Raw genomic sequence first — 14,412 nt, 5'->3', positions numbered from 1 at the left:
ATCCAGTTGCTGGCGGGACAGACGTGCTCTGAGGAACAGGCAGGGCGAGTGCTGCTTTAAGTGCTGTACAAGCAGCAGGTAGCCAGGAGAAGGGGGAAACAGGGTGGAGAAGGAGGAAATAGGGCAGAAGGTGTCCCAGGCAGAAGGAGCAACATCGGCTAAGACAGAGATGCTGAAACATTTGAGGGAGTAGTGTTGGGTGATTTGGGAGTTTGGGGTCCTGAGCCAGGGAAGCAGGGGGAGCCAGGCCATGCTCGGTTGCCAAGCTGAGAGTTGTGGGGAGCCACGGAAGAGTCTTAACTAGGGGAGAGACACAGCCCAATTAACATTTTAGGAAGACTGCACTGGTTCTGTGGAAGGTGGATTTGGGGGGAGACCAGCAAGGAGGCTGAAGCAGAGAAGTGCTGGTGAAAAGCAGTGAGGGTCTACACTGGGGAATTAGTAAGTAGTAGTAGGAAGAATGAAACAGACGGTGGCTTGAGGCATTGGCTGAGGTGTTAATTTGTATTCTTGCTGTATTTTTTTTTTTTAAGATTTTTATTTATTTATTTGACAGAAAGAGACAAAGCGAGAGAAGGAACACAAGCAGGAGGAGTGGGAGAGGGAGAAGCAGGCTTCCCGCTGAGCAGGGAGCCCGATGCGGGGCTCGATGCCAGGACCCTGGGACCATGACCTGAGCCAAAGGCAGATGCTTAACGACTGAGCACCCAGGCGCACCTCTTGCTGTATTTTTTTAAACCCTGCTCCACGCAGGTAGCAAAGATCCCTTTCCTTGGGGGAGCATGTGGCCAGGGGGAAGGCCACAGCTTCTTGAAGACAGCCACCTCCGGGCTTTTGTCCTCCGCCCTCCTGGATGGGAGAGTGGCATGGGGAGGAGAAGCACCTCTCAGAGAGGGGAGACCGGCCCAGCCAGGACAGAAGACACAGACTGCTGGGTGCCAAACGTGTCCAGGCTGTTTCCAGGAAGGAGCAGATCTTCAGACAGGAGGTCCTTGGACATTTACTTGGGTTCAATCAATATTGGATGTCTATGAGCTTCTGGGCCCTTGGGACACAGTGGTGAACAAAACAAAGCCTCAGCTCCCATAGAGCTTACGTTCAGCAGAAGAGGAGGACATTACACAAACAAATCAGCAAGGCTCCCGGCCTGGCAAAGCCCACGGGCCAGAGATGCACCAGAACCTCAGGCTCCTTGGAACCATACAAGCTCAGCCAACGGGCTTTCAAAAAGAAAACCGCAGGGGCACCTGGGTGGCTCAGTCGGTTCAGCACCTGACTCTTGACTTCGGCTCAGGTCATGATCTCAGGGTCGTGGGATAGAGCCCTGCGTCGGGCTCAGCGCGGAGTCTGCTTGAGGATTCTCTCTCTCCCTCTCCCCCTGCCCCTCCCTCCTGCTCATACTTTCCTAAATAAGTAAATTAAATCTTTTTTAAAAAGAACAACAACAACAACAACAAAAACCCCACAGGCCCAAAACAGAGCCAAGTCATCAAACTGGGACTCAATACCCAACCTAACTGCGTTTTAACCTCCCCCAGAAATGTAGTCTTTTTTTTTTTTTTTTTTAGATTTTTTATTTTTTATTTGACACAGAGAGAGAGGGAGTACAAGCAGGGGGAGTGGCAGGCAGAGGGAGAGGGAGAAGCAGGCTCCCAGCTCAGCAGGGAGCCCAATGTGGGGCTCGATCCCAGGACCCTGGGATCATGACCTGAGCTGAAGGCAGACACTTAACCGTCTGAGCCACCCAGGCGCCCCCCAGAAACGTAGTCTTAAGCGGTCAGTCAGGATTTTTCTGGTTAGCGTCAATGAGGTCCTCTGTCACATGGCCCTCTCTATCCCTCCTGACAAAGGAAGACGAGGTAATCTGTGTGATCAGACCTCCTGCTCTTCCTGCTAAGGGAAAATGACCTTGCCTGAAATAATCCTTTCTTTTCTTTGGCTATTAACTTCCTTGACGTACCCTCCTTCCTATAAAAACCTTCCATTTTGTACACCTCCTCTGAGCTCCTTGGTCGATGGAATGCTGCCAGATTCATGAGTCACTTAATGAAGTCAATCAGTACTTCAAATTTATGGGTTGAATTTTTTAAGAGGGGCCACAAACAATTAAAGTCTAGCCTGTGTCCAGGGCCCCGGGTCACCCCAAGGAGGAAGAGGGCATCATCATAACCGCCAAGAGCGAACTTTCTGCCAGGGCAGAAGGAAGAGGGCTCAGAGACCAACTGCTGTTGACTTAACAAAAATAAGGCAGTTGTGACTTCTTGCACCTGAGCCTATGGCCTGATTCAGAACCGCTGAGCAGTATCTAGGCCACATGTAGGCATGCTTGGAAGGTAACCCATGGAACGGGTGGGGAAGGAGGGCAGGCAAGGGGTTGGGGTAGACGGCTCCCCAGGGCTGAGCAGGGAGCTGGTAATGACTAGGCTTGAAACTGGAACAAGGGGGAGAGCTCTGAGGGGGCCTAGAAGTTCCTTATAAACCCATCTCAGGGGCTGCTAGAGTCCCACTCAGCTTTTTGCTGGAGGCAGAGGCTTCTTTTATTTTTATTTATTTATTTGTTTGTTTATTTTAAAGATTCTTATTTTATTTGAGAGAGAGAGAGAGCATGTGCATATAAGCATGAGTAGGGGGAGGGGCAGAGGCAGAGGGATAAGCAGGCTCCCCGCTAAGCAGGGAGCCCAATGCAGGACTCGATCCCAGGACCTTGAGATAATGACCTAGGCCCAAGTCAGATGCTTAACTGACTCAGCCACCCAGGTGCCCCAACAGAGGCTTCATTTTGGTCAATGTCCCCAGAAGGCCCTCATCACTGTCACCCCCGGCTAGCCCATAAGGTGTCTGTGTAAGTAGAAAGGGGCACCCCTCCAGGCCTTTGTGTGAATTAGAAAAAGATGCCTCCCTCCCAGACAGACACAGACAGACACAACCAGGGCTCAGGGTGGAGCCAGGGGGGATTTCAGCCCTCACTCAGCCCCTGCTGGACCTAGGTTTGCTGGAAGAGGTAAGTGAGGCAGAGAAATCTGAAAGGTTAGGATTTTGCCTTCTTAGGTACAAAACAGCTCCACTTCTTCATATTGGCCAAAGCACTTTTTTTTTATTCTGGGCAACTGTGATCTCCAGAAAATCCCCATTGCTCTTAGAGAAAAGCTGTTGTGTAAAAGCTCACCTCAGCAGTGCCTATAAAGCAAACAGCCTGGTAGCAAAGCCCTTGGGGGTGTGGGGGCAGCCCTCAGGTGACTGATGCCCTTTGTCCAGGCCTCAGAGCCTCTGGAAAGCCAGGCTGTATCTGTGGTTGTCTTGGGGTTCAAGTCCACAGAGTCCAAGAAGGTCAATAGTGAGGCCATGATAACAGACACATGAAAAAGTGCTCAACATCACTCAACATCAGGGAAATACAAATCAAAACCACAATGACATACCACCTCACACCAGTCAGAATGGTCAAGATTAACCACTCAGGAAATGACAGATGTAGGTGAGGATGTGGAGAAAGGGGAACCCTCTTACATTGTTGGTGGGAATGCAAGCTGGTGCAGCCACTCTGGAAAACAGTATGGAGCTTCCTCAAAAAGTTGAAAATAGAGCTACCCTATGACCCAGCAATTGTACTGCTAGGGATTTACCCCAAAGTTACAAATGTAATGATCTGAAGGGGCACCTGCACCCCAATGTTTATAACAGCAATGTCCACAATAGCCAAACTATGGGAAGAGCCCAGACGTCCATTGACAGATGAATGGATTGAGAAGATGTGGTGTATATATATATACAATGGAATATTACTCAGCCATCAAAATGGCAATGAAATCTTGCCATTTGCAACAACGTGGATGGAATTAGAGGGTGTTATGCTAAGCGAAATAAATCAGTCAGAGAGACAATTATCATATGATCTCATTCATATGTGGAATGTAAGAAACAAAACAGAGGATCATAGGGGAAGAGAGGGAAAAATAAAACAAGATGAAATCAGAGAGGGAGAAAAACCGTAAGAGACTCTTAATTATAGGAAACAAACTGAGGGTTGCTGGAGGGGAGGGGGTCAGGGGGATGGGGTAACTGGATGATGGACATTAAGGAGGGCACATGATGTAATGAGCACTGGGTGTTAATATGCAACTGATGAATCACTGACCTAATAATACATTATATGTTAATTAATTGATGCTAGTGAAACTAATAATACATTATATGTTAATTAAATTTAAATAAAATATGTATTATAAAAAATAAAAATCAACCTTTTTTATTCATTAAATCAAGGATGCATTGTTAGAATTAAGAATTACTATTACTGTATTTATGTAAGGTAATAAAATGATATTTCTTTAAAAATTTAAAATTAAAAAAAAAAAGAGTGAGGCCATGATAGAACCCACAAATGTTGACAGTCCATTTACTCTAGAGCACATTCCTTTGTTTACTCATTTGAGTGCCAAGTGCTGATGATACAACAATGTACAAAAATAGTTTACAGTCTGGGGCGCCTGTGTGGCTCAGCTGGTTAAGCGGCTGCCGTTGTTGGGTTCCCTGCTCAGCAGGGAGTCTGCTTGCCTCTCTCCCTCTGCCCCTCCGCCTGCTCTCTCTTTTTTAAAATGTATTTATTTATTTATTTTTATTTATTATTTTTTTAAGATTTTATTTATTTATTTGACAGAGAGAGACACAGCGTGAGAGGGAACACAAGCAGGGGGAGTGGGAGAGGGAGAAGCAGGCTTCCTGCGAAGCATGGAGCCCGATGTGGGGCTCGATCCCAGGACCCTGGGATCATGACCTGAGCTGAAGGCAGACGCTTAACAGCTGAGCCACCCAGGCGCCCCTAAAATGTATTTAAATCCAGGATTGATTTATTTATTTTTTAAGATTTTATTTATTTATTTGTCAGAGAGAGAGAAAGCACCAGCAGGGGGAGCTGCGGGCAGAGGGAGAAGCAGGCTCCCCGCTGAGCAAGGAGCCCAATGTGGGACTCTATCCCAGGACCCTGGGATCATGACTCGAGCCGAAGGCAGACGCTTAACCGACTGAACCACCCAGGCATCCTGCTCTCTCTCAAATAAATAAATAAATAAAAATCTTAAAAATAATAGTTTACAGTTCACTGAGAGAAATAGGCCTTAGTAAAATTCATACAGATTAACGTGAAATTATAACTTTGATGGTACCCAGTTCGGATGCCATTCTAAAGGATCTCAAACTTTTTCCTGTAGGTCATAGGGGATCACTGAAGGCTTTGGAGCAAGAACATGAAAAGATCATAGAATAATTCCTTCAGTTTTCCCTTTGCAGCGTCAGTGACTGACCCAAAATAATGAATATCTGATAATGAAACATGAGAAGCCTCCAAGTATGCATATAATTTGTGTCTGCTCTGAGCTGAGCTTTTTGTGATGGTCAATTCTTAAAGATCCTGGAGAGAAATTCTGAAGTTGGCCATACGTGACAAACTCAGCATGGCCAAATCTTCACTGAAGAGCCTTGCTTCTGCTCTTGAATTCCTGATCTGTTTCTCATCACCCAGATTCAAAACTAGAGTCAGTTCGAGGTTAGCATAGCTCTTGGCACTTAATAGGCACTAAATAAATATGTTAAATAAATGAATAGTGGAGTAATTAAGACTGAATGAAAAACAAATTAATAAATTGCAGACCTCTTAAACCCTTTCCTTTCCTATGGCTTCTGCCTTAACTGCCTCTCTCACTCCCTGCCCTCGTGCAGGCCCACAGCATTGCTATCTTGGTTGTTTTCCCAGCCTCCTAACAGATCACCCTGCCTCCAGTCTTGGCCTCCCCTGGCCTGTCCTTGCTCCCTCACTCTGCCAGTGAGATCATCTTAAAGCCTAGAAGTGATCATGTAACTCCTCTGCTCCAAAACTTTCAGTGGCTCCCCAAGGCCAAAGGGAAAAGTCAGGTTCTTAGCAGGACATCCAGATGAGGCACTGTTGACCCCTTTGTAGGTACCTCTCTTACCATCTGTCTTCTTGAGCATAATTCCTCTTCCTGAGGCACTCTTCAAAGTTGCAAATATTTTTGAGAAAAGTGAATAGAAGCCCCTTTTACTTCTGTTGGTTTCAAAGTGTTGAGTATTTGAGGATGAAGCAGTACTGACAAGGCTGAGGGGATGGGCGTAAAGGAGACACAGAAGGACAAAGCATCGTGGTTAAGAGTTAGGCTCGGGAGTCACGCAGGGCTGAGTTCAATCCTGGTTCCTCTCTTTACTAGCTCTGTGACCTCAGGCTGATTGCTCAGTCTCACCTGAAATGGGCGGGCACACCAGTGTACCACTAAAAGTTTACAAGAGCAAGGAGGTATTCATCCATAGGTCAGCCAGGCAGGCTGGGCGTGGGGCAGCTGGAGACCCCTGGCCAGACACCTCCGCAAGGATGACTAACCATCTTGGTTTGACTGGGACTGGAAGGGGTTCCAGGACAAGGTACTTTTGGTTTTAAAACTGGGGAAGTCCTGGGCAAACTGGGACTAGTGGTCACCCCATACCTTTGGCCCCTGCCAGCCTTGTGTATTTAATCCAGGGTGCCATACAAGCATTATTTTGTACATGTGCCTGTGGTACGGAAAAGGTTGGGAGGCTAGGTTTCCTCATCTGTAAAATGAAGATGCCAAGAATGCTTACCTCATTTGGTTGTTGTGAAGATTAGGCGACTAAAGCAGGACCTTTAGATCCTGCCCTTTTGACCCAGAGGCACACCCAGATTTTGTGTCTTTGCCAATCTGATGCCCCTCGCCCCAAGATTACAACAAACAAACAAAACCACCCACAAATTATCTGCCAGTGTAACAAATGTAAGGTACAGTAGCACTCCACGTTAAATTGGAAAAATAAATGCAAACTCCTAACCTTAAAAAATAAGTATTGTCAGGGCACCTGAGTGGCTCAGTCAGTTAAGTGTCTCCCTTCAGCTCAGGTCATGATCCCAGGCTTCTGGGATCGAGTCCCGCGTTGGGCTCCCTGCTCGGCAGGGAGCCTGCTTCTTCCTCTTCCTCTGCCGCTTCCCGTGCTTGTGCTCCCTATTTCTCTCTCTCAAATGAATAAGTAAAATCTTAACAAAAAATTACCATTGTCATTGCTGAGTGATTACTGAGAGGGCTCCAAAAGCAGCAGCCCCCCGCCCCACCCCTACCCACAGACAACTCTCAAAAGGTTCATGCGTGTCGTTCTCCACCCAGAGGAGGGGCACTGAGTCCATAGCTTGCGGAAAGAAAAAAAAAATCAGGCTGCATAGCATGGGAACATGCTCTCCTGTTGTCAGCAAGCCAGAAGGCTATAAATAACATTAGCAGCGCTGACAGGACAAAGGAACCAACCTGTCACTGGCCAAGATGCGACAACTGTGACATCCATAACAATGTGATGATTATTTTATTACTGTTGCTGTCAAAGCTACTGGAAAAGTTGAATCTGTGAAAGGCCGTGAGTTCATGATGACAACCCAAATAGGAAAGTTCCAATAGAAAAAGAGCACAAAAACTGGTTGAAACGTACAAGAATGGTGACTATTATAGGATACAGGATACGTTTAACTTTTTACTTTTTTTTTCTCTTTTAAGTAAGCTCGACACCCAACATGGGGCTTGAACTCACAACCCTGAGATCAAGAGCCACATGCTCCACCGACTGAGCCAGCCTAGCATCCCATAACTTATTAATCTGAATAAGTTAACCCATATGGGTACTTTGCTTCTTTTATTAATTAGATGTCTATTTATAAAGTTTACATGTGTATTGTTCCCACCTGGATAAGGCAAGTAACTCACAGGCCTGTGAGGAGTCAGATCGTTCGGACAAAGGGAACCGTGGGCAGAATGACTAAGTAGGTGAGGACAACAAGAACCAGTTAGCCAACCATCCCCAAGTCCTGCTAACTCCACAGAACTCAATTCATTCTTATTCTAGGAAGTGAAGCCTTCAAGTGGCTCTGTGAATATAACAAAATAATGTATTAGTAGGAATACATGAATTTCAAAAATGTGAAAGTCCCCATCAGTGTTCTCCAACAGGACAATGAGTTATAGGATGGTGCCCAAATGAGACTGAAAGCCCATGATTTTGAGGAAAGACATCAGGTTGCAAAACACTCAAACCTCTGCGGAAGTATGACTTCAAAAGTCTTAGAGACATAATGAAGAAAAGCTCGTGTATGGCCTGCTGACAGTCCCCTTGGACTGCACAAACAAGTCTTGAGTCCTGACCAAGAATCAATTGATGAAGGACCCAGATCCAATAACTTCCACTGGACTAAGATGACATTTCTTTTTCTTTTCAGTCTGACGGGATTTTTGAAAGCCCAGAGAGGAATAAATATAGCCTTACAGAAACTCTAGGAGGATGAAAAAATAAATAAAGCAGTGATCCAAGGAAGCAGGGGGCAGGAGGATCCAGACTTTGTGGGACCTAAAGCTTATACAATTTGTACGCCCCAGGAACCTGGCTGATTCAGTTAGAAGAGTGTGGAACTCTTGATCTCAGGTCTTGAGTCCAAACCCCATGTTGAGTGTAGACATTACTTAAAAAAAAAAAAAAAGTTAATTTAAAAAAATAAATAAAATACAGGGGCGCCTGGGTGGCTCAGTCGTTAAGTGTCTGCCTTCGGCTCAGGTCATGATCCCAGGGTCCTGGGATCGAGCCCCGCATCAGGCTCCCTGCTCCTCGGGAAGCCTGCTTCTCCCTCTCCCACTCCCTCTGCTTGTGTTCCCTCTCTGGCTGTCTTTCTCTCTGTCAAATAAATAAAACCTTTAAAAAAAATAATAAATAATAAATAAATAAAATACAATTTGTGTGTCCCTATGTAAGAAGAAAAATGCTGAGTAAGGTATGAGAGTAAGCATGTATCTAGAAAAAAGAAGGGGCCCTGGAAGAAGGTGAACAGGTAAGGAGTCCTGAAGCTTAAACATTAGCTTCACAATAAAACATCATTTTTGTATGTTTGGTCTGTTTTTAACATATTTGAAGGGGGCACCTGGGTGGCTCAGTCGGTTAAGTGTCTGCCTTTGGCTCAGGTTATGATCCCAGATTCCTGAGATGGATTCCCACATCAGGCTCCCTGCTCAGCAGGGAGTCTGCTTCTCCCTCTCCCTCTGCTCCTCCCCCGTGCAGTGTTCACTCTCTCTCTCAAATAAATAAATAAATCTTTAAAAAAAATATTTGAAGTACTCATAAGAATCAGCCATACCCAAACTTATTTAATTGCAGTTTAAAATTTTAAGGTTATTTAATTAAGTTTGTAAACAATGTTTAAATACTCCAAAGATTGATTTCAAGTTTTATTAGCTATAAGACTTGAATAGATTGAGCAAGAAATAGTTATGGGTATTCTCTCACATATAAAAGCCTGTCGGATATTGAAATAATTCGATAGGGGGCTCCAGGTTGACTCAGTCAGTAGAGCATATGACTCTTAATCTCAGGGTTGTGGGTTTGAGCCCCATCTTGGAGTTAGAGATAACTTACAAATAAAATCTTTTAAAAAAAGAAAGAATTCTATCAGTATTATCCAATTCATATTGATTATTACTGTTAGAAATAATCAGTACAATATAAAACTGAAAATGGCTATTCTACCCAGTAAAATTGTCTTAGACCAAAAAAAAAAAAAAATTAGAGAATCAGATGTTGTATATAACATTGAAAACTTCAAAAAGTCCCCTGAATCAAATTGTACTTGATAAAAATAATGAGCACCCATAAAACTATGGTGGCAGATGTGAAAAATTAGTAACATTTGGTATGGATCAAATTTGAATGATGAATTAAGCACTCCTTATAAAATTTGTCCAGGAAAGAACTGATTCACACAAAAATTATTTTAGTAAAATTAAAAATGGAAAAAATCAGAAATGGGTAAGTCTCACTGTAGAGAAAATTGAACAGGAAATTAAATCTAAATGAAAATTCATCAATGCTGGGACAGTTCTGATTAAAATATGTGCATTTATAAAGTGGAGGCAAAATGACATTAGAGGCTGAAATGGAAAGTCAAAAACATCAGGAGAGGGGAGCCTGGTTGGCTCAGTTGGAAGAGCATGTAACTCTCGATCTGAGGGTCGTGAATTTGAGCCCCACATGGAGTGTAGAGATTACCTAAATAAATAAAATTTTTTAAAAAATGAAGAGAAAATGCATATTAAGCATTTAGCAGAGGTAATACATGTACCTGGCACGTGGTATGTGCTCAATAAACACCAGAGTGGTCAACCTCAGGTAAATACAAATCAAAACCACAATGAGATACCACCTCACACCAGTCAGAATGGCTAAAATTAACAAGTCAAGAAACGACAGATGTTGGTGAGGAAGTGGAGAAAGGGGAATCCTCTTACACTGCTGGTGGGAATGGAAGCTGGTGCAGCCACACTAGAAAACAGTATGGCGGTTCCTCAAAAAGTTGAAAATAGAGCTACCCTATGACCCAGCAATTGCACTATGATGTATTTATCCAAAGGACACAATCATAGTGATTCAAAGAGGCACCTGCACCCCAATGTTTATAGCAACAACAGACAAAATATGGAAAGAGCCCAGATGTCCATTGACAGATAAATGGATAAAGAAGATGTGATATAGCGACATCTGGGTGGCTCAGTCGGTGAAGTGTCTGCCTTCAGCTCGGGTCGTGATCCTGGGGTCCTGGGATCAAGTCCCACATCGGGCTTTTTGCTCAGCAGGGAGTCTGCTTTTCCCTCTGCCTGCCGCTCCCTCTGCTTGTGCTCACTCTCTCTCCCTTATGTGCACTCTCTCTCTCTGACAAATAAATAAATGAAATCTAAAAAAAAAAAGGTGGTATATATACACAATGGAATATTACTTAGACATCAAAAGGAATGAAATCTTGCCATTTGCAATGACGTGGATGGAACTAGAAGGTATTACACTAAGCGAAATAAGTCAGTCAGAGAAAGACAAGTATCATATGATTTCACTCACAGATGAACAAAGGGCAAAGGAAGGGAAAATAAAATAAGATGGGGCGCCTGGGTGGCTCAGTTGGTTAAGCGACTGCCTTCGGCTCAGGTCATGATCCTGGAGTCCCGGGATCGAGTCCCACATCGGGCTCCCTGCTCAGCAGGGAGTCTGCTTCTCTCTCTGACCCTCCCCCCTCTCATGCTCTCTATCTCATTCTCTCTCAAATAAATAAAAATCTTTAAAAAAAAATAAAAAATAAACTAAGATGAAAACAGGGAGACAAACCACAAGAGACTCTTAACTGTAGGGAATGATGGAGGATGGCTGGAGGAGTGGTGCGTGGGGGGATGGGGTAATGGGGGATGGGCATGAGGGAGGGCACTTGATGGAATGAGCACTGGATGTTGTATGCAACTGATGAATCACTAGATTCTACCTCTGAAACTAATAATACACTATATGTTAATTACATTTAATTTAAATTTAAAATTTTTTTTAAATAAATAAAAGCTGATTAGCCCCCTCACAAAATAAATAAACACCAGGGTGGGGCTTTTTTTTTTTTTTAAACTTGTGGTCAAAAAACAACAGAATATTTATCATTATAACCGTTTTTAAATGAACGGTTCAGTGGCATTAAGAACATTCACATTGTGGTACAACCCTCACCTCTATCCATCTGCAGAACTTTTTCATCTTCCCCAGCTGAGACTCTGTACCCATTAAACAGTAATTCCCAATTCCTCCTTCCCCCAGCTCCTGGAAACCACTATTCCTCTGTCTCTATGTATTAGACTATTCTAGGCCCCTCATATAAGTGGAGTCGTATAATATTTGTCCTTTAGTGACTGGCTTATTTCACATAGCAGAATGTGCTCAGAGTTCATCTGTGTTGTAGCAGGTGTCAGAATTTCCTTCCTTTTTAAGGCTGAATAATATTCCATTGTATGTCCATAACACATTTAGTTTATCCATTCATCTGTCAATGGATACGTGGGTTGCTTCCACCTTTTGGCCATTGTGAATGATGCTGCTATGAATATGGGTACACAAGTATCTGTTTGAGTCTCTTTCAGTTCCTTGGGGTCTCCTTGTTTCTGGAATATATACCCAGAAATGGAACTGCTGGATCATATGGTAATTTTTTTTTTTTAAGATTTTATTTATTTGTTTGAGAGAAAGAATGAGAGAGAGAGCATGAGAGGGGTGAGGGTCAGAGGGAGAAGCAGGCTCCCCGCTGAGCAGGGAGCCCGATGCGGGACTCGATCCCGGGACTCCAGGATCATGACCTGAGCCAAAGGCAGTCGCTTAACCAACTGAGCCACTCAGGCGCCTTCATATGGTAATTTTATTTGTCATTTTTTGAGGCACTGCCATACTGTTTTCCAAAGTGGCTGCACCATTTTACATTCCCACTAACAGTGCACAAGGGTTCCAATTTCTCCATGTCCTCGCCAATACTTGGGGTTTTCTATTTTTTAAATAGTAGCCATCCAAATGGATGTGACACCAGCTTTTGTTTAGTTATTATTTATTTATTTTTTTTAAAATTTCATTTATTTGAGGAGGGAAGGGGCAGAGGGAGAGAGAGAATCCCAAGCTGACTCCACACTGAGCCCAACTCAGGGCTTGATGCTGGGCTCGATCTCACAACCCCGAGGTCACAACCTGAGCCAAAATCAAGAGTCAGACGCTTAACTGACTGAGCCACCCAGGCACCCTAACACCAAGTTGTTTTTAAAGGATGATTTCTCCTCAGTCTTGCTGTGGATAGATTTCCCTAGTAACCTGGAGAGGGAAAAGGAAGACTTCACCTTGACAAAAGTAAACCTTGAGAGATGAAATCATTAATATACACACAAACACACACACAAGGGACACCTGGGTGGCTCAGTCAGTTAAGCATCTGCCTTTGGCTCAGGTCATGATCCCAGGGTCCTGGGATCCAGTCCCGCATCGGGCTCCTTGCTCAGCAGGGAGCCTGCTTCTCCCTCTGCCCTTCCGCTCCCCCTGCTTGTGCACGCTCTCTCTGCAAACAAATAAATAAAATATTTTAAAATTTTTTAAAAAGAGAGAGAGTATAACTACTGGGCTATGGAAAAAAAATAAAAACAAAACAAAACAAAAAACACACAAACAAAAGGCAAATGCCCAGAGGATCACAGGGGAAGGGAGGGAAAAATGAAACAAGGTGAAACCAGAGACGGAGACAAGGAATAAGAGAAAAACTGAGAGCTGCTGGAGTGGAGGGGGGTGGGAGGGATGGGGTGGCTGGGTGATGGACATTGGGAAGGGTTATGTTCTGTGGTGAGCACTGTGAATTGTATAAGACTGATGAATCACAGACCTGTACCCCTGAAACAAATAATATATTATATGTTAATTTAAAAAAATTTTTTAAAAGGAAAAAAAAGGCAAATGCCCATTATTTTAGTGCTGATTGAGAATTCTGCTCAATATATGGGATCATCAAGCTCTTGAAAAGATGTGAAAAAAATCTTATTTTGATGTTTTGCATTTTGCAGTATTTTATTTTATTTTTTTATTTTTTATTTTTTTTTAAGATTTTATTTATTTATTTGAGACAGAGAGAATGAGAGAGAGCATGAGAGGGAGGAGGGTCAGAGGGAGAAGCAGACTCCCTGCCGAGCAGGGAGCCCGATGCGGGACTCGATCCCGGGACTCCAGGATCATGACCTGAGCCGAAGGCAGTCGCTTAACCGACTGAGCCACCCAGGCGCCCGCATTTTGCAGTATTTTAACTAAGACATTTTCATTTCATTTATATTCTTTTGTGTTTTTTTTTTTTTTTTTTTTACTCCTTGAAAACTTGATTAAAACCTCAAACAAACATATACATAGAGCTACCAGCACTCCCATCCTGGATACCAGGTCGCTTCAGCCTTTGCAGGCCTATATAAGAAAATACTTACTAGGGGTGCCTGGGTCACTCTGATGGTTAAGCATCTGCCTTTGGCTTGGGTCATGATCCCAGGGTCCTGGGATCGAGCCCCACATCGGGCTCCTGGCTCAGCAGGGAGCCTGCTTCGCCCTTTCCCTCTGCCTCTGCCCCTGCTCACGCTCTTTCTCTCTCTCTGTATCTCTGTGTTTCAAATGAATAAATTAAAAAATCTTAAGAAAAAAAAAGAAAGAAAATACTTGCTACACATCCTTGTCAACTCCCAGGGGGATCTTTAGCAGGAAGCAGAGTAAGCTCCAACTCTGAAGGTGTGATCACAAGTAAAAGATCTCCCTAGGAGCTGACGCAAGCAGAGTGACACAAATCCCCATGGAAAAGAGAGGTCAGTGTGGGCTGCAGCTTCTTGCCACCTCTCCTTAATTTTGGTCACACCCTTTATACCTGCCATGCCATCATTTCCTTTATTTATTTTTTAAATTTATTTATTAAAGATTTTATTGGGGCACCTGGGTGGCTCAGTAGTTAAGGCACTGCCTTCGGCTCAGGTCATGACCCCAGGGTCCTGGGATCGAGCCCCA

Source organism: Leptonychotes weddellii, chromosome 4, assembly GCF_054177405.1.
Source record: "Leptonychotes weddellii isolate Sample4059 chromosome 4, ASM5417740v2, whole genome shotgun sequence".
Classification (NCBI taxonomy): domain Eukaryota; kingdom Metazoa; phylum Chordata; class Mammalia; order Carnivora; family Phocidae; genus Leptonychotes; species Leptonychotes weddellii.
Note: the sequence above shows the minus strand (reverse complement) of the source record.